The sequence below is a fragment of the Stegodyphus dumicola genome, chromosome 2 (genome assembly GCF_044657685.1).
Source record: "Stegodyphus dumicola isolate Sdum_Otavi_A_Nest chromosome 2, ASM4465768v1".
NCBI lineage: Eukaryota > Metazoa > Arthropoda > Arachnida > Araneae > Eresidae > Stegodyphus > Stegodyphus dumicola.
In genome coordinates, this window is record NC_140769.1 from 264,476,523 (window position 1) to 264,495,188 (window position 18,666).

An 18,666-nucleotide genomic window follows, 5' to 3' on the forward strand; every position below is an offset into this window, starting at 1 on the left:
GAAGCGGCATTTTGCACTGTTTTATTATAAATGTCCGTGTCTCCTTGCAAATTGTTGTTATCAAATATTATCGCCCTGTATTATATGTAAAGAAATTAAATAATGAAGAATCTGCATGAATACATGTATGTTTCTCGCACTGTGACAAAAACGACAGTATCTAGAGCCATCAAATTTTGAATAATGTAATCCTCCACCCGAACATCGGCTTCTGAGCGGCCGAATTTCGAATTTGTTTCAATCTATTTCATAGTTTGTAAAACTTTAACGAATTCTTGATTAACAAACTCAACGAGTTCAGAGCGAGCACTGTACAGAAAATAACAGTTTTATCTCCACTGCGGAAATTCTAAAGATATGCTGTTACCAAATTATGTGGTTTACGGGCGAAGAACATGATATTCAATAAATATAGGTAACACACAAAACTTTAAAAAAACGTTCCCTTTGGGCGTAATATAAAATCTGAGTTCTTCTAGATTTTATTTTATCTTTTTTTTTCCCCTTCATTACGCTCAGAAAATTCTATGTTCCGAATTTTAAGAATTAGTAAAATAACTAATCCACTTTAATGTTAATAATTTAATAATCATATAATCAAATAAATATGATCGTTTTGAATGTTATTATAGTTTGGAAAATCACTGCCTGAAAATGCTCATTAATTTTTTTAAAAACATTGTCAAATCTTGTTTAATTTACCTTATTTATTTCAAAGTATCACGCACTGTCAGTCTTACTTAATTTATTTAATTATACTTTATTTTTACGCAAAATTAAGTTTATAAATTTTGTTCTTAGAGTTTTTACCAAAGAATTTTTATTTTTAATATTAATTTATTAATATTAAAAATAAATTTATTAATATAAACTAAATATTAATTTAGTTTTTACCAAATTTGCATAGAGTTTTTACCAAAGTAAATATGTTTGTGCAAGAAATTACGTGTGAAAAAAATGCGCGAAATAAGTGCTTTAATGAGATATATTAAATCCTATTTGGAAAAAACTGTGGCTTTCATAATCTCATCACTATACAACGTAACACATTTAATAATTAAAAAGAGTTATGTGATACAAACCCCATAGGTTTCAATGTTAAAGTAAACCAGATCGTCCCTACTCTTTCTTGCCGACATGTCGGTGACGCACGCCCCGCCCACTGGGTTAGTCTATCTCTTATAAGGTCCATGGACAACATAGCAATCAAGTTTGAAAAATCAGACAGTGTGAAAATTAAATCATTTCTGGTTAAATATCTGGGGTTTAAATTTATAATGCTTGGCGACTAATTTTCCGATTTTAGCGACTGGCAGAGATGTCCGCTTTAATTCTGAAGTACCCCCCCTGCAATATATATATATATATATATATATATATATATATAATTACGTTAAAAGGACTCGTAAAAGAATCGTTTAAAATATATTCTCCCCCCCCCCGCTCTTTCTGACAGCGCAAACAGTAAGATTCTGAGATTTTTAGTTTGTTTGTTAACTGAAGGTAAGCACTTACGTATTATCCCGTCGACCTGCCAAGTGGTGCGATTTAGTGCCAGTTATGGATGACCACTTAATAACTAGCGATTGGCACCCGTTGCCAAAATTTTCGCCGTTCGATGGTATAATGCATAAGTACTCGATGATATATGCAAAAAGCATTCGCTTCAAATTGAACAATTTTAAATCGAATTAAAAAAAAAAAAAAAAAAAAAATCTACCATATTGTTTTGCCATTCACAAACAATGTGTGTATAAAATTTGAACTCGATAGCTTATCAAGAAGTAGTTTAAAAATCGATAACAAACTCTCGATCATAGCGAATAACACCACGAGAAACTCAAATTTGAAAAGAGACAAGTCAGAATAAGCTTGAAAAAAAAAAAAAAAAAAAAAGAAAAGAAAAAGAAAGAAAAAAAAAAAAAAAAAAAAAGATGCTTTTAAGTAAATCGGTTTTTTTAGCTTACATAGTTCTGGTACAATTTATTAGCGCCAGAGGTGCTATATTAGTGTTAAAAGTCATGTATGTGCCCGTATCATTTTTCAAATGTTGACACCAAATGTTATCGCTATGTGTTATTTTTAAAGAAATACCGTAGCTATAGGTAACATTATAAAAAACGTATGACAACGTTTAACACTTTCTCAGGAATTCTAATGAGAGGCTGTGAAGGTTTTAGTGATTTTGGTGCTGAATTATATATGCGTAAGTACAAAGGCATGGGCTAATCTTTGGAATATGGTAACAGGCAGTTTGGCGACATTTTGGTAGGCGATAAAGGTCTAGGACTTTGGCAATGATGTGAGAAGTACCCAGTTCCAATTACGGATTATTTTGTCTGAGAGAAATGAGAGATCATGAGATATGTCATGTGACATATATGGACTAATCACAGTTCTTTAATCAGAAAAGGGGGGAAATCTGGAAAAATATCTGCAGTACTTCATAGCATTTTGTATTTAGCTTCATTCTGTGTTGTGTGAAACAGTGTTGATTCATTTTTGGATCCCATGGCCCTATCTAAAGTGAATTCGAAATGGGTATTTAGTGAAGGGGTAGTAATAAGTGTTTTTTTAAGGTTGTGCGAGATAGAAGTAAAGATTGCTTTTTAAGTTTTATTAAGCAGTATATTCTATGGGGTACAATAATAATATCTGATTGCTGGAAGTCATATGTCTGTTTGGAGGATGAAGGTTTTCAACATCTTGCTGTTAACCATAAGTATCATTTTAAAGATCCTCAAACAGGCGCACATAAGAATACGATTGAGATTCTGAAGAAGATTAGGTACGTTAGTATTTTTAATCATTTGAGGATATTATTTTTATGCATTGTTTTAAATATAAGGAATAAATAAATTAATATGCTATTATTGGAAAATTCGGTACTTTTCCGTTTTACCGGCGCAAGCGATAAAGTCGCCAATAATGGTACAACCAATGCCAAACGGAATATTCTCGCTGGTAACCTTTTACGCCTCATTTTCAAAAGAAGTCGCAGCTTTTTCTTATCAGATTGATTGTTTCTTTCAATGCTGGCATATTATTACTTAGAATTTTTATCAGATAGTTCAGTTTTGTGTCTAAGGCCATTTTCGGTAATTAAGCCAATTAGGATGCAATCACAGCGCTTACCCGAAGCCGAAAATATAGAAAAGGAAAGTCAAGGGTTAAATTCATCAATTCTAATGAGAATGCATTAGTGAAGTTAAGCACTGCAGTTTTACATAATTTCTGAGTAAGCTATTCGTACGCATTGAAATATTTCTTGCATTTAAACTTGTGTTCCAAATTAAGATTTAACTTGAAATTAATGTAGATAATTACTGAGAGCATTAGATTTTTGTAGAGTAGTTTACGTGTGATGAGATCGCTTGGGGTCACGTGATATGAACCGGCGAATTAGTATGTTGAACCATGAAAGCATATAAATTCTTAAATTAATGTCTTTTTACAAATTTATTGTCTTTATTTATTGGCTTTTAATAAATTTTTAAACGATATTAAAATGTTTATGCCTTCAAAAAGAGAATTCTTAGAACTAAAATTTTTTAAATATTTTTTATGTGTATACTGTATGTTGTCGCCAATAAAGTCTGCTTGGCGAGATTTGCGCCGGCGAAACGGAAAAGTACCGAAAATTCTTATTAGCAATGAATTAGTTTAAAGTAATTAAGATTTTAGCTAATTTTTATTAATTTAATGTATGTGTTTATTAATATTTTAAGTAGTGTTTTTTAATTTAATTATATTTTAATTAAATGATAGTGATTTTGTAAATTATATGTTTGTAGCATTTTGGAATACGTTTCAGCAGAAGTAAACGTGCATGGCAATAATTTAAATTTTTGACACTAAGTATTTGCAACCATTTTTAATGTTTGCGTTATAAATTCGCAGGTGACGTTTATAATAGATAATTTAGAGGGAAAAGTTCTAAAAATGTGGTCATTTAAAAATTATTTTGCGACATTGCTGTTGAACTGAATTTTATGGTTTAAGTGCAAAGAACATGATATTTAATAAATAAAGGTAACACCCAAAACGTTAAAAAAACGCCCCTTTGGACGTAATTTAAAATCTGAAACCTTTTATATATTTCTTTCTTTCTTTATTTTATAATTAAGGGTGCGTAAGTACAGAACGGCGTTCGTAAGCCGGCTCTCTCGAAATCCGGAAATTGCCTACACTCAAAGGTGTGGGTTGAATTGAGCAGAAGACAAGATTCCTTCCACTCGAACGGAATCCGTCGCTATTCGAAATACCGAGACGAGATTTTTCCAACCGCCACAGCGCGCGAATAGAGGGAATGTGCGAAGGAGATACGTGATGAGAGTTTCGAAAAATGGCCCTCGGAATGCGGCGTCTGCCCTCGCGGACTGCGCCGCCGCGATCCCATCGATCTAAGCCCCGGCGAGGGTGGACGGAGGGAACCGCCAGCGCTCTCTGTCGTCTGCGAAGATCCGTGTCTTCTGCTGCCACGGTATCGGAAGCCGCGGGAAAAGATGTGCTTTTCTGGCGTATCAACCGCCTGGATGGGAAGGAATCTTTACCGGTGAGTTCCTCAACCTGTCTCTTTTACTGGGCGTTCTGTTTGTTGATATCAGTTACGCGATCGATTAAATCTCCGGCGGGTCGCTCCCGTGACCCAGTGTAGTTCAGTTGCCCTCTAATTCCGTCTCGTGAAATTAAGTGAATATTCCACTTCGCTGACTGCTAACACGCACAGTTATTTTAACTTGTTGTTAAGAGTGTGGTGACAACTACAGCCGAACCCTAACGAACCTCAAGAGACCAAAAATTATCATTCGCTCTCGCAGAAGAAAATTCCATTAGTGTTTTTCTTCTACGATCGGATAGAGGGAACGCTCCTATGACGAACAAATTTTTTGGTTCCAGTTTCCTATACTCACAGTGTTATTTTATACTTTTAAAATATGATAGATAGAGTAAACGAATTGTATAGATATCTTCAAATGAAACTTTTTTTTTTTTTTTTTTTTTTTTTGTATATTTCACATTTCTTCCAGAAATTTAGTTATTTTAGCCTGTTGCCAAGTGTGCGGTGACAACTACAGCCAAATCCCATTTAATGCCATACATAGAGCTTTTGCCGGCTGAGGCTGTCCCTGAACTTAGTAACCATCTTGACATACAAATAAATAACTATAAAAAAAATCTGAAAGCTTTCAGATTTTACATTATGCCCAAAGGGGCCTTTTTTACGGTTTGTGTGTTACCTTTATTTATTAAGTATCATGGTCTTCGCACTTAAACCATAAAGTTCAGTTCAACAATAATATCGCGAAATAATTTTAAAATGAGCATATCTTTAGAATTTCCGATACACAGTCTTGCGCGCTGGAGATTAAAAGGGTTTCGTACAGCGTTGCCACTGTTCGCTTTGAAATCGTTGAGTTTGTTTATCAAAAAGTCGCTAAAGTTTTACAAAATATGAAATAGATAATAAAACAAATTCCAAATTCTAAATTTGGGCTGGATGCCCATATTCGGGTGGAAACGTACGTTATTTGAAATTGGATGGCTTTAGGTACCGTTGTTTCATCAAAATGGGAGAACCATACATGCATTTATACAGATTCTTCATTATTTAATTTCTTTAAATATAATGCAGGACACTTATTTTGTGGCAACAGTTAGAAAAGGGAACCGACATTTATAGTGAACCAACGCAAAATGCCAAAACGAAATTAATAGTCCTTCTGGGAAAATTGCCCCCTTGGACTAGAAAAATGGAAAAACGATATGTAAGGAAATACATTAAAAGTCTACTTTTATTTTCGAAGAAAAATTTTAATTCCAGCTTTTTAAAATTATATATTTATTTTGTTTCTTTTCTTATTCTGAAAACCGTCCGTAAAATTGTAGACATCAATTTGATTGCTCTGGCTCAGGGGCTCTCAGCCAGTTGGGAATTTCATAGTTTAGGGGGGAGGATGCAGTCAGCCTTATATATACATATAGGTTAAAAGAAAAATCCTAGTTCGTATGCTAAGTATATATATATATATATATATATATATATATTTATTTAGCTGTCAAGCATTTAGTTTGAGGTCATGAATATAAAATACTATTTTTATTGAAGTTTTGATGTTTACCAATATTTTCTATACATTTTGTTGTTTAATTTATAAAACACGTTAGAAAATAATCTAAATAAATGTATATATATATATATGTTATCGTGAAAGACCGAAATTGGAGAATGTCGACTTTCACCGGAGAATGTCAACATTCACCAAATACGTGGGTGAAAGATCGAATATTGCACTACCGGACCCTCACCGGTGTATGTCGACAATCACAGATATGCTCTGGTGTAAGTCGAAAAGAGAGGTCATAAAGTGCCATAATAGTTTGTTACAATAAATAAGATTTGAATCACATAATTTAGTAAGTTTTTTATTACTGTTATTTTACTGTTATTACTGTTATTTATTAATGTCACCGTGATAATAATTTAGCTGATATTAGAAATTTGTATTCAAATGTTTCCACGGAGTAAAAAACCGATAACAAAAGTATGTAGCTGCTAAATTCGCGTGGTAATTTCTTTGAATACTTTATCTAGAGAAGGTATTCTTTTTCTTCTAAATTTAATTCCGTATGGCAGTTTAGAGTCTAATCAGGGCCGTTCCTAGCGGTTGTGCAGGGCGTAAAAGTACGCGGGCGGCGAAAATCAGGGGCGGCCGGATTCTGACGATACCATGACTTATATTTTAAATTCGTTTTAAGTACTTGTAATATGTAAGTACTTTTATATAGTTTGTCATATGTAAGTACTTAGTGACTATGAAATAAAAATTTTATTTGCCATTGAGCATTTTTTTTTTTTTTTTTTTTTTTTTTTTTTAAATTTTGGGCGGCAAGCCTAGGAAAGTACGCGGGCAGCCAGTGGCCTAGGAACGGCCCTGAATCTAATTATTCTTCATCTACCTCGACGATCCAGATGAATATTCCTATAAAATAACGCTTCGCGCAAAAACAAGCCTTCGGCCCATCAGCGGCCGAGCGGTAAAGTCGCTGAACACTGGTAGTTCGGTCCGAGGTTCGAATCCCGCGAACGAGCTGCCTGCATGGGTGTTTTTGTGGTTTTCCCCATGTGTAACGTGTATACGAGCCAGTTTTCCTTAAAAAGTCCTCCACGAAGGCATCCCTTTCCTTAAGCAGATAGCCCTCGAGGGCTTTGCCGTAATTGAATAACCTAACCTATAAAATACCTCCTCTCCATTCCAGTTACCCCACTGATTCCGTTATGAGGAACTTCAGAAGACCGAAATTATCGTTCACTATACGCATTAGAAGAAAAATGCTTGACAGTCGAATTCCCCCTGTAAAGAACCCGCTTATAACGAATTCCCGGATATAATGAACGAGTTTTTTGGTTCCGTATAGTTTCCTGTACATTCCCTGTACATAATGTTGTTTTATGCTTCTATAACGAACTTCCAAAAGTAGGAAAATCGGATATTACGAAATGGATGGATAGATTTGGTTGAAACGTTTTTGTACTTTTCGTATTTTTTCCAGAATTTCTACAGGTTTTTAACTAAAAAATTATACACCCTTAAAATGATCTATGTTTAAGATGTTAAGATCTGCATTCTACATTTCATCCGTAAAGGAAAACACCTTTCCAATGTTTTTCTTTTGCGTTCAATCTAACTTTTCTCAGCGTTCTGAACAAAGACTATGCGTAATAGTTGTCACGCCCAGTCTAGGAGACTATGGACGTAATAAGAAAATCTTAGGACACCCTATGGCGTTCTTTATGTAGAGTATATGTAACACTTAAAACAAAGAATGTAAGTGAGTTCTTTGATACCATTCAAATTTTTTCAAATAGACATCTGTTCAAGCTTGATACTATGATCGAAATTTTGAAATCTTCATTATTAGTGTATCTTATGAAATTGGATTGTAGAGTTGATTCTTCTTTTAGCAAATGAAAGTTTTTAGTCTTTATCCCCTCCTTTCTGCATGCCTTTGGCGTAACGGTAGCACATATGGCGCGTATTCCAGAGGTCCAGGTTCGAGTCCTGGCGAGGGCACTGCTTATTTTTCACGTCTCCTGTTTCAAAATGTCCTAATGACTCTGCAGAGGCGCCCGAACTAAAAGGGGGTGGATGATGATTCTTCACCACCAGAATTTGGCGACTGGATCTCCTTTAAAGGGGGAGTATATAAGGTATTTTCTCCTTTCCTTTCTGCAGTCTTTCATGATGTAATGGTAGCACACTCGGTGCGTATTCGAGAGGTCCAGGTTCGTATCCCGGGGAAGGCATTGCTCATTTTTCGTGTTTCCTAGCTCAAAAATCTTAATGACTCTACAAGCATAATATAGTTTATCTATGGAAATTATCAATAGAGATGGCCCAATTGCAAGAGTGAAACATTTTATAGGATAGTACATGAATATACATTGAGATTAACATGGGAAAGTTTTATATCTTCTGCCTACTCGAAAAGTAAAAATATATGTAATGTAATTCTATAAAAATACTGAAGCGTTTTTAATTCGATATATCTAGTACCTTTATTTCAATCAATCCGATTCAAGAGTAAAAAGTAGTATTCTTAAAAGCTGCATCTATTGCTTTCAATAGCTTAGTTTGTAGATACATAACGGACAGATTGAATTGGAAATATAAATATTTGACATTTTGCCAAATGGCAACACACTCCAATGTCAAAAATCCAATGTCAAAAAATCAAAAATCATGAGCGCATTTGAGGCTGATGCGAAATATCATTTTAAAATTTATGTTTAATGAATTGAAAAAGTGGTATAAAATCTCAAATGGTTCAGAGGAACGAAACATGTATTCGGAACTCATTAATCTAATTTGTGTGTTTCTTTGATGGATTTGATAGACTTCCAATTTTCTTCTATTTAATAAAAACTTTAATTAAAATTTCGTCCACAACATGAAAGAAAAAAATTCAAAGATTTTTTTGGGGGCATATACTATAATATAAGTGTTTCTCAGGATACATTTAGATCAATTATGCCGTTTTTAGGCAACCGTCAAATTATTTATTTTGAACAAATATTTAAATCAACAATATTTAGTTTTGCCAGTAAATATTAGTATGCAACAAATATTAGTTTGCCAACAATATTTAGTTTAATGGGTATAGAAAACATATTTATTAAACATTTATCACAAAACAGTTTTATTCGTGTAAAATATCATAAATAAAAACTCCGATGTGGACACCCCATGACTTCCTTGTACGGCCTATTAAATTACATATATTTTTCGTTTAATTTTCATTTAAACGTATTTCTTCGAATTATTCTAACTTAACTAACCGTTGCCTCTAGGCAAATTAAAAATGCCATCAAAAATTGCTAATTTTGAAATGAAATATTCCAGTCAATTTTTATGATAAGGGAATCAAACTTTTTGTATTTTTATTTTTTCATAACGAGTATAAAACTTTCCCAAATTTAAGTTTAGGAATCGGGAGATTTCGCTATTTGTCAAAAATTATTATTATTATTATTATTATTATTTGAAAATCTGACATTGCTAAAACACGAATATTTTCATCATTCGAAATAAGTCGGTTAAGGGGCGTGAGCATATATGTAAGACAAAAATATATTAAACTCAAAATTACTCATTTTAATTTGGTTAAGCCATCGTCTTGTAGTATAAACTATGTCAGTTAAAAAAACTAACCGCGTTAATGTCATCTGCATTGCCATTTGTACTGCCTAGAGTTCTCGGCCAATCATCGTTCAAAACGTAAACGAAGGATTCCGATATTACATTTAAGCCCTGCTGAAGTTCTCTCTCTTTACGATTACAGAACGGTTATACTCAAGAGCCTCATCAACAAGTGTAATATGCTTACTTTTCTCCCGCTAGAGCAGTTCAGCTTTTCGGGTGAAGCATAGCACCAATCAACAACTCCTTACAGTGGTCAACACTATCACCGAGGGTATCTTAGTACCGAGGGTATGCGAAGATCTACACTGGGAACGTCTTCCTTAACATCACAAAGGTATTTGACCGGGTCTGGCACCAGAGTCTCCTGTATAAACTCATCCAACTCAATCTCCCGGACTTTATCATCCACTTCATAGTTTCTTTCCTTACCACCTGGACCATTCAAGGGGAGTACCTTGTCTTCTAGCCGCCGCATTCAAGCCGGTATTTCACAGGGAAGTGTGCTTGTGCCCATCATTTTCAATCTATATACTCATGACATCTCTTACAATCCCAGGATTCAGCTCGCTCATTTTGAGGATGATACTACCATCGTGATTTAAGCTGCCAACTTCAAATACGTCAGAAATCTCTTTCAAAGCTACCTTCTTAATGTTGAAGAATGATAAAATGCTCATTGGTGTCAGCGTATAAAAAGCTCCCTCAATTATCTTCTTCCGAAAAGGAAATTCATTCCAATGGAATTCTAGATGCCCTCGTCCTCTTTGGCGAACCAATAGAATGGACTAGCAATACTGCCTAACTTGAAGTAAATCTCGACAGCAAGCTTAGCTTCAAAAATTATTTCAAGAAGTTCATGAAAAAATTAATTATACTATCTGCCATGCGTTCTCTCTCCTTGGACACCACAGCAAGCTCTCCATCAAAAACAAGGTTATATTGTACAAGTCTGACCTTCGTCCTGCTTTCCTCTACGCATCTTGGATTTTGGGGCCAAGCTGCTAAATCCAAACTTCACCAACTACAGATTCTTCAAAACAAAACTCTCTGAATGATCGTTAACGCCCCTTGGTATATCAGGAACTCTATCATCTATCATGACCTTAAAATTCAATATATGAATGACTACATTAGAAACAACGCCATTGAATTCTACCTTTCCGTCAAACACCATCAAAATCCAATTATCTGCAGTCAAAAACACAGACCTTTTCCACTGGGAAAAAAAAAAAAAAAAAAAAAAAAAAAAAAAAAAAACCGTTTATCCTGCTAACTACTCTGTTCATTTAATTCTCTTTTCCTCCTCTTCTGCTTTTGCAGACTTCAGGTCCCCCCGTTTCCAGTTTTTTCTCTAACATTGCCTCTGCTTGAATATCACAAATTTTAAATCAAACCTCCTTAGAGAATTTTTGTCACCTGCTTTGCTGTTTCCCTTAAATGCGTTCTTGCTATTCAACTGAGGAATTTTTAAAACATACTTTGTAACACATACAGAGCAAAGAGAGCTTCGCTCTTGTTACTCCATTCAACTTAGGATCAAGTCGTCTTCATTTTTCCTATGATCCTTGCTAGTCCTTGTTAGAGCCTTCCTTATTAGTCCGTATCTCACAGTTTCGCTGTATTGTTCATTATTTTAAAAGATATTATAAGTGTACATAGAACTGGGGAGTGCTTATGGACAAACTGCGGCTCTTCGACACCTTTGCGGCTCGCGAGCTATTTGCGGCCAAAGAACTTTGCGACCTTTTCCTCTTTCAAATGCGATTTGTTTCGAATAAATAGTTGTTTAATTTTTTTAATACAAATGAAATTTGAAATAGAAATCACGCAAGGACTAAAACTAAAATACTCAGTGGCGTAACAGCCCTAATGGGCCAAGGTCTGCAGTGCCCCAAAATCTGCTTTCTTGACCGTGGGCCCCGGGGTGCGCAAGCATATGCCCTGAACAAGTGGTCAGCTTGTCGCAAGACCCCCCAGTGTTTAGTCTCCAAGCAAACTTGGTACTCATTTTATCGACCCTAGTGATGGAAATCAAGGGATGAAAGGCTGAGTCGACTGTGCCAACACCTTCTTAAATATTCTTTCTATTCTGTTTAAGAAGGTGTTGACCGTGCCCAGCCCGGAAATCGAACCCCGGACCTGTGGTGCTGCTGCGCACTGCGCCATCAGGCCTCGCACGCAATGACAAGTTTCTTTATTAATCGCTGATTTAATTTTTTTATATTACGTATGTAATAATTTAATCAATTTCAAACTGTCCACTGCTGGCTTATGGTCAGAGTAACAAACAAAATTGCAAATAATTCTATTTCTGGCAATTATTATTCCTGTCATGTTACTTTTTGAGAAGGTAATGATCATCGGAATAGCACGAAATATACTAATACGAGGTTAATCTAATAGATAAGCTAATATTTTTATTTAATTTTTGTCACTAATATTTTTTTCTGTCAAGTTAATTTTATTTCAGGCAATTTGCTTTTCCTTCTGCGTGATGGCATTGTTCACAGCAGGTTTGATTCACTTGGAAGCTTTGTTATTCGTTGTAAGGTGTTACTTTTATTCATTTTTTGAACGGCCTGAGTAACTGCTGAAGAAACGTCTTTCGCGTTGTAGTCCACGCAGTGTTCTTTCAGTTTGCGGAAAGATTTTAAATCTGAAGATTTTACTTTTAGAGATGTGAACCTTCCTGCTCTTACCTGGTTAGAAAATTTGTCTCAATTTTCTGCGGAAGTCCTTCAAAATTAATTCTTTATTTCTAAGCAAGTCGAGCACTTTTATGCAGTTCCTTCACAGTTTTCACAACTACTCACAGTAACGTGTTGCAATAAACACTTCTGCCACATGACACTCTATCTTCTTAATAATTCCTTGTAATCCTAGGCAGAGATCATAACTTATTTCACCAATGGCTGTGCATGCTGAAATATTTGAGTTCGCAGGAAGAATCACTGGTTTGACCATAATGTTAATTTTAGTCAAAATTATGAATTCACGTTTTATCAGTTTTTGCTATTCCAGACAGAAATTTTTCATCAAATCTTCGTATTATTAACTTTGCATCAAACCATGACGGTGTGGTGTAGTGGCCGAAACCGCTACGCAAACCCTGGGTGTGACACAGGGTTGAAATGAACTTCTAACTCAAGTTTTAGCAATAACATGAATTTTGATAAGATGAAAACCTTAACAGTTGCATATTGTTGGTTGTGCATTAGCACTGAAGGCGTAATGAGTACGTTTCCTCAAGCACAGAATTAAAGAATCATAAGTCAAAAGATTAACTACGAAATCTTTATTTAATAAAATAGGATAATTTTGCTTAACTTAAGCATAACAAAAAGTAATAATGTTCAAGGACATTAAAATTGAAGCCTTCAAAAGAATAACTTACATAGAATCATCATCAGTACTAAATATCATCAGGCTTACCTATATTAGGCAATAAGAAAAATAAACAGGAACATACTTTGCCATCGTACCTGAAAGAGAAGAAAGTACTACTGGATTAGACCTTTGGCCAGGTACAAGTAGCTAGGGTGAAAATCAAATATACTGCATTGCACACGATTCGAGTTTCATTATGCAAAATACCTAAATTTATGCTAACACATATCTTGACAGTATGGGACTTGGATATATTTAGTCCCGTAATTTCAGAATTTTGTTAGAGGAAAAATGCTCTAACGCATTATACACGAGGAATGATCGTTCTTAACAGGCCAACATGCCCATGGCTCTAAACAGGAAAGTTCCCCTCTCTTCTCAGGAAACCACCTTATATATCTCCCTGTATCTACTTGCGTTAAACTCCCGTGTGAGGAGGAGATTCTTTCACTCGTACATAACAAAGTGTCCATCTCCTGACCCTGATGAAAAGACTTCTTTTATCTCTTTGTCCACTGGATTGACCTTAGAGGCTGCAACCGGAATCATTAATAAAGGCACAGGATTTCACCACTGATGTAAAAATTATTGCACTCTGAAATCACTCATCCTAGACAAAGAACCATCTTATGCCATCTTATCACAACGGATCAATGGAACTCAAACATCTCACTTTTCCAAAGTTTCTGTCAAAATACGGCATACTGACACTGGCTTGTGATATTTTCTCTTACACTTTTTGATGACCTTCTTTCTTTTTAGTTCGACATAAATATCACGCTAGGATAGAGCTTCTGCTAGGCCTTTTGCTGCTCGGTATTTCTCAAATGTTTCACCCCTTAGTACTGCCACATGCCAGCATCGCATTTCTGTAATCTGTTGATATTTTTTGTCTCCTTAATTTTCGATCGTCATGTACGTCTGACATGTTCTTCTCGAAAGCTTAGTAACCCAACAGAAAGTTGTAGTATGATCCACTGCTTGATCATTACAAATTTCATGCAGTAATGGGAAATTTTGCTTCAATTTAGCCCCGTGAACGTTTATTTTTTAAAGTCTGATCATATAGTATCCTCATATGTTTACAGATTCCATTTCAGATTTATTTTCTGTGCACAGGTTGTGGAAATCTTAGGCGGACAATAAAGTAAGAAATTTACAGAGTCTTATTCTTTTTGGTAGCATAAACTAGCTGAGAACTTATAAGGTAATTCTCCCACCTTCTTGACGTGCCTTCGTGGTGTAGTGGTTCTGCATGCTTGGCCGGTATCCCAGAGGTCCGTGGTCCGATCCCCTGCGAAGGCGATTGCTCATTTTTCATCTTGCTTGCTTCTAAATTACCTAATGTCTCTACAAATTTTAAAAAGACATAAGCGACTTATTGCTATGTCTTGGAAATTACAACAGAGACCTGGAATGGGTGTAAAAGACCCTTTTACTTAAAATCAATAGATTAACAGAAGGCTCCGCTCGTGATTACAAAACCATCCAGCATTTGTGGCTCAACTAAAAAATATAAAGAATTTAAATTAAACTAAATAAATCGCAAGTTAGCCAAAAGTCTACAGAGGAAAAAAAAAAAAAAAAAAAAAAAAAAAAAAAAAAAAAAAAAAAAAAAAGTTCTTAAGAGAAGTAATTAGCAACGTGGCCTTCACCAGGCGGAACGCGGTCTCATTCTACATCCAACTTCCGCTGCAAGCCGCCAATAACGCATATCGTTATCCGGCTGTCATAATATAGATTCCCCTGCGGGTGCTTCAAGTAAAGTGAAATACAGGACGATGGTCCCCTGAAGACAGAGTAGCAAGTGTCTCTTATTCTACCCTCTAAAACCTTCCTTTAAATACTTTCTCCTTTCTGCCTCATTTGAACACGCGCGAACTAGAAATTAACATTCTGGCAGGAAAATGGGAAGCGAGAAAGAAAAGCTAATTAACGGTAAAATATTAATAAAATAAAAAGGATACTCTACAAAGTATTTATTTTAAACTTTCTTTTGATTTATTTTACTCAGAAATTTAAGGAGAGACCGTAAGCTATTGTTGTTGCTAATGTTCACTTGTCTGACCTACAGTCAGCCCAAGCCCACGAAATTCCTCGTGGCGAGGAGCTCAAGTTTACGCCTGTCGTTGGCAACAGTCTTGAGCATCTTACAGGTGACAGTGCGATTTAGCTCAGTTTCTTTCCCAATTTTGATGGAGAGCACCCCGGGAAGACTGAAAAGGCCGTAAGTGAATGTGTCCAATAGTTAACAGTTGGAGTAGGGGAAGGATCCATAGTCCCGTCTAACAAGAGCTTAGGAATTTGACTATGTGTAGGCGTCTGCCGTGTCACAAAAGGCCTCCACATCCAGAGTCGTAGCTAGGGTTTTCAGCGCCCAGGGACAACTGAAGATTTCGCGCCCCTTACTGCTTGCCAAGGATGGAAAACATTTAATTCTACAATGTCGTAACATCAGTTTGGTGCCCCTTGGATTCTGCGCCCGGGAACAGATGCCCCCTCTAGCTACGCCCCTGTCCACATCGAAAATGTGGGCATGTCCATAGAAATACATGTTATATCTGTATTCGTGAAATAAATTCATTATAATAGTCGCAAGTATGTTTACTCTTCTGTACCATTAGTTTTGATCTGCCATGTATTTGAAAAATAGCCCAAAATTGGACAACTGTGGATGAAGAGTTCGACTGGTAGATAGTTTTAATACGTGTTGGATGAAGCGTTTGTATAACCCAGAATGAACTGCTAGATTTGTCAGAATACTTCCAATTGTAGTTTCCAGATATTTCAGTGATGTGCATTGTAGGGATCACTAAAAATTTCTGGCAGATTTCGCTGGATGCCACACTGAAATACTATATCACTCAGGGCCGTCGTGAGTGATACTGATGCTTCAGATACCATTGAAATTGCAATCATGTTCATTTTTTAGCAGATTCTTCTACACTGGCCATCGGTAACACTAGTTATTCCAAAATTTTGGATTAAAATGTTTAACGATTTCCTAGGTTAGGATCCGAAGATTCGAAGGATCTCAGTATGTTAATTGTGTGGAAAACCAAAGTAATTTTTAAACAAAAGCCTAAAAAAGTTAATAGCTTATTTTTAAATAAATTCTCTTTCTGGAATAACAGTTTCTCTGCGGTGTTCGCTAACCTGTAGTATTCTTTAATTTATTCTTTATAAAAGACTGTTTATTAGTTTAAAAAAAAAAAATTAAATTCATTCAAATAAGGTTTTCTTACATAATTATAGATCAATAGATATGCTTCCTACTTCACCTTACTTATATTAAAATCAAACAATATTTATAAATGGAGGGTTGTAAAGGAAATCAGAAGAAAGTATTTAAATTTTCTACTTGAAGGAAGACCGCTCAGTTGCATATTACAAGAGTTACAAATTAATATGTTTTGGTACTTAACTGTTTTGAATAGATATAAGATGTATTTTCCCTTATTTATACGTAACCATATTAATCACATATCAAATGCAAAATTCTCATTAATTTACTTCAAGAGATTTTTTGTATTCAAAATCTTTCTTATCATTTTTGTAACGATATAAATTTGGACTTGAGGTTCACGAAAGTTCATGGAATCTATCATGTGGCACCTATCGTCATGAAATTTGGCCACCCCCGATATACACTTTTGGTACTGTCGAGATTGCAAGAAAAAAGCAGAGAAAAAAAAAGCTACTCAATTAGATGTTACTGTAGTCCCATATGCAAAATTTCACTCTCTACGTCTAATCGTTATTGAATCGTTACCCGAGATACATACTGTTGCGTTCTACGGGTTTGTGGATTTGGAGGGATTGATGACAACACTTAAAGAAGACTAAAAACACAATTTATTCGTCTGCATTACAGAGGAGATTTACAAAAACACGTTTACAGCCGTCGAAAAGCTGCTATAAACATGCTGAAATAATCAGCAACACAGCCTTCATCAAGCTGTTACGGTGAAGACAGCTTCACGGCAAAGCACTGAAATACAGCTTTCGACTCGCTTTTGCCCAATCGCTTTTGAACTAATCTGTGAACTCAAGATAATATAGACACTCTTGATACACTCTTACTCCGCGTACAGGCACGACATTTATAGCCTATGATCTGCCTTCGAGAGCATTTCCAGGAAAAGCGGTAAGAATTTGTTCTAGAATTTCTCGCTCCGTTATGGCATATTGCCAGTTTTGTCGCCAAATGGGTGATTTCGTTCCAAATCTGGCAACCCTGCCTTTTCTTGCCACTTTTTGGTAACCCTAAACCCGCTTCACGGGGAAGTTATCTTACCGCTGTTGGGCATTTCTTAACAATACCTAAGTACAGAGGTCACGGAAAAATGCATCTTGAATCCATTTTGCAATCCATTCGAGAATAAAGTCTTTTATTGTGTCCGTACGTACAGATGTCACGCAAAAAGACAGCCGAAGTACGAGGCGTATTCGGAAACTAAGTACCGTTTTGAAAAAAAAAAAAAAAAAAAAAAATAGTAAAACAATTTTTTCGAATCCAATTTTATTTTTACATGAAAATACATGTCTTAAAATATTTTTCAACACAGTTTCCGCCAATGATCAAACACCTGTCATAGCGGGTGACCAGTTTTTGTATACCATCGTCAAAGAAACTTCCCGCCAGTTTCGATAACCACGACTCCACAGCATTTCTCGTGTCATCGTCAGATCCAAAGCGCTTGCCACCAAGCTCGCGCTTCATGTGCAGGAACAAGTGATAGTCGGACGGCGCCAAGTCCGGGCTGTACGGCGGGTGATCGAACTGCTCCCAATGAAACTCGAATTAACGATTAAGTGACACCAGCAGTATGGGGCCGAGCATTGTCATGGAGCAACACAATTCCTTTACTGAGCATTCCTCTTCGTTTGTTTTGAATGGCACGCCTTAGTTTTGTTAAAGTCTCACAATATCGTGCCGCATGAATGGTTTCACCTCTGGGAAGAAATTCAGTAAGCAAAACGTCTTTCCTATCCCAGAAGACAGTGCACATGATTTTTTGTGATGACATTGTCACTTTGAACTTTTGTTTTTTCGGAGAATGAGTGTGTCTCCACTCCATCGATTGTTGTTTCGATTCTGGTGTGAAATGACACACCCAAGTTTCATCACCTGTCACAATTTGGTTTAAAATGTTTTCTCCCTCATCACTGTAACGCGTGAGAAATGTCAGGGCACTACCAAGTCGCTTTGTTTTGTGAACATCAGTGAGCATTTTTGGAACCCATCGGGAACACAGTTTGCGATAATTCATGCGGCATCGGTTACAACAGAAGGCCGACCACTCCGAGCCTCGGCGTGGACATTTGTTCGACCTGCATTAAACATTCTTACCCACTTTCTCACCATTCCATCACTTATCGCGTATTCACCGTAAACTTCTGTCACTTGACGATAAATTTCGGCCGATTTAACATTCCTCGCGTTCAAAAATTTAATCACGGCACGAATCTCACAGTCAGCGGGAGAACTAATTGTCTTAAACATTTTGAATGTGCACAGCAAACTGAAAACACAACATAGAGCAACCAAAATGGCGATAATTGAAAGTCAGTG

At 35.9% G+C, this 18,666-nt stretch overlaps 1 protein-coding gene across 1 annotated transcript in view; it reads left to right on the forward strand.

The window, feature by feature from the left end:
* The first annotated feature begins 4,418 nt into the window (after positions 1-4,418).
* Positions 4,419-18,666, forward strand: part of LOC118197830 (A-kinase anchor protein 13-like) — a 281,410-nt gene continuing 267,162 nt past the window's right edge. Inside the window, exon 1 of the mRNA XM_085812122.1 lies at positions 4,419-4,555. The gene's annotated coding sequence lies outside the window, so the exon portion shown is untranslated. The remainder of the gene's footprint in view (positions 4,556-18,666) is intronic.